General features: G+C 39.4%; 1 non-coding gene across 1 annotated transcript; it reads right to left on the bottom strand.

Annotated features, from left to right (window-relative positions):
- Window positions 1-1,268: 1,268 nt before the first annotated feature.
- LOC133668862 (small nucleolar RNA SNORA5) lies at window positions 1,269-1,396 on the bottom strand. Its single transcript, XR_009833816.1, has one exon. It is a non-coding gene; the product is annotated as a small nucleolar RNA SNORA5 (small nucleolar RNA).
- Between the last annotated feature and the right edge of the window lie 1,505 nt (window positions 1,397-2,901).

Genomic DNA, 2,901 nt, shown 5'->3' with positions numbered 1-2,901 from the left:
TCTATACAAATGTATGAACAATATTGCGTAAAAATATTTAAAGCATATAAGCAAATAACCAAAGGAAAGGTAAATTAACAATAACGCATGAAGACACAAATAAATCAGACAAAAAAACAAAGCTTAGTCCACTTTGTCCCCAGTGGAGTCGCCATTCTGTCGCGGGGTGCGCGACGTCGCGGCGATCGTCCACCCTCATGGTGGGTATAGGGGGATGGATATATCTATCTGGTAAATATGGAGAGACAAGGAGTTCTTTGTCTCTTAATAAAAAAATGGTGTGGGAGTCGCCACCTAGTATTTTGGTCACTAGGAACCCTAACTGGCCTCAGAGATCGGGCACGGGGACTGGTTGCGTAAAGGGAAGGTTTTAGCACCCCAAATACGCCCTACCTAAGGTAAGCTGCTTTGTTTGTTTGTCTGATAAAATCAAGGTCCCGTTGTGTTTCCTAGTTGTTGGTCCATCTATGGTTCAAGAAAAGTCCTCCTCAATAAGGAGGTCCTTATCTTATCGGGTAAAACCTAACCATGCTAATGTCTATGATAAAAAAACATATTTAATATCAGGAAAAAGTTTTGTGTATAAATTCATAATCCCATATCTAAAAAATAAAACAAAAAGATTTTTTTAGAATTTTTGAAATATTGGCCTAGTTCTCATGGCTTGAATAAACTGGTTATTAAAGCCAAAATGCATGCTAATACATATATCATTTTAAAATTTTCTTTGTTGTATGAAAAATATGATGTTGTAATATTTATATATATATATATTGGAGAGACTAGGCCGTATTTTAAAACAAAACATTTTTTTAATTATGTATATTTTTTTGTTTTGACGCAAATCGGGTACTTTAATACCGGGTTTGTATTCTTACAGTACAAAAATACAACCAAATATTAATCCATTTTGGTGAAAATATGTAGAAAAATCACAAATATTTTTAAAGATATTTAGGAAATTTTTTAGAAAGCAAAAGACATTTTTTTTTTGAAAATCTTTGACGCTTTGACGAAAACCGGGTATTTTAATACCGGATTTGTATCTTTACAGTATAAAAATACAAGCCAATATTGGTCAAAATACAATAATAAAATTACAGAAAAAAGAAACATATTTTTTAATAATTTTTGCAGAATTTTCTCAAATCCTTTTTTTTTTTTATATATATATATAATATATATATATAATATATAATATAATATATATTATATTAAACCGGGCTGGGCCGGCCCAACCAACTGGGCTGGGCCGGAGTCAGCCCTAAAGGTGTTTGGGCCGATTTCGGCCCAAAAAATGGATTGGGCCGACATCGGCCCAAAAATACTAATGCTGCCTTCTGGGCCAGGCCCGGCCCAGAAGGCAGGGCTGGGCCAGGATCCGCCTGGCCCAGCCACCCAAAACGGGCGGGGGGAATTATTTTCCCCCCACCCCTGCATGCAGAACGCTAGTCGTTCTGCATGCAGTGAAAGAAAGAAAAAAAAGAATGCAGGAAATGAAAGAGAAGAAGGGTTACCTGGAGGAGGAGGCGGCCGCGTTGCTGATGCTGCGGTGGAGGCCGGTGGCGGTGTCCAGCGGCGCTGCGGCTGCTCCGAATGTTCGGCGGTGCTCCTTTTTTTTTTTCAATTTTTTACCCGTTTCCAACTTTCCCCTTCTTTTTCCTATGGTTCGGTCTTCTTCTTTTTTTTCTTTTCTTCCCTTCCCTCTCTTCTCTCGGTCTGTTTCTTTCCTTTGTTTTTTTTCCTCAGTATTTTTTTTTATATTTTTCTCTCCTCTCGGTTTCTCTCTCCTTTCGGTTCTTCCCCCTTTTCTATCTCTGTTTTTTTTCGTTTTCTCCCCGTTTTCCCCCCCTTCCTTCTCCCTCTTTCGGGTCCTTTTTATAGAGCCAAAGCCATGGCCTTTTTTACAGCTCACATGGGGGGGGGCAGCCGGCTGGTCGGCCATGGACGCGGCTGCCGAGGTTCGGCGGGTGGTGCGCGGTGGGTGGTCGGCCATTGTGCCCGGTCGGTGGGCTCCAGGCGAGAGAGTGGCCGGCAAAATTCAAACAAAAGGCATCCCTTTTTCCTTTTCTTCCCCGCTGCATGTTCGGGGGGAAAGAAGGAAGATGAACAGTGTCGTTCAAAACGACACCGTTCTGCCCCTTTCCTTTTTTTTTTTTTTTTTTTTTTTTTTTTGAATGGATGAAACGGCGTCGTTTTGGATAAAACGCGCCGTTTCATTTAAAACCTGCAAAACGCCAAAACGCGCCAAAGTCCAAATCAGCCCTCAATCATCTTTTGTCCCTTCAATTGCATCCCTGCCGAATTTCGGTCTTCGCCCCCATAGTTGGCCGCGTTTTTCACTTTGGTCCTTGGTCTCTGAATTATGCAATTGAGCCCTCAATTGACCAAATAACTTCCAATTTCTTCAATTAGGCCCCTGAATCAATTAATTCCAGCCCCTATACTTACGCGCCTTCTTCAATTTGGTCCCTGGTTTCGGATTTCTTCAATTAAGTCCCTAATTGGCCCTTAAACTTCAATATTTATGCAATTAAGCCCCTGATTTGACTTAATAAATTCCTAAAAAATATATTTTGGCCCCAGAACTTAAATTTCTTCCAATTAAAGCCCAAATTGACTTAAAAATCAATTTTTCTTGCAATCAAATCCCCTATAAAATCATTTAAAAATCCAATTAAATCCAAAAACATCCAAATTTGGGCTTTTCTCCTCCAATCCAAATTTTCCTTCTCCACAGGGCTCTCCTCCTTCAATAATATACTGTCAAAAATTCCATCTTCATATTTTTAACCTCATTGAACAATTTTCCGACAATTTTCTGAGCGCTTCTGCCTCCTGTTATTTTTTTCTTAACCTCCTTTGGCTATATATATATATTTATATATATATATTTTATGG

Source organism: Populus nigra, chromosome 11, assembly GCF_951802175.1.
Source record: "Populus nigra chromosome 11, ddPopNigr1.1, whole genome shotgun sequence".
In the NCBI taxonomy this organism is placed as follows: domain Eukaryota; kingdom Viridiplantae; phylum Streptophyta; class Magnoliopsida; order Malpighiales; family Salicaceae; genus Populus; species Populus nigra.
Note: the sequence above shows the minus strand (reverse complement) of the source record. Positions and strands in the feature narration are given on the sequence as shown.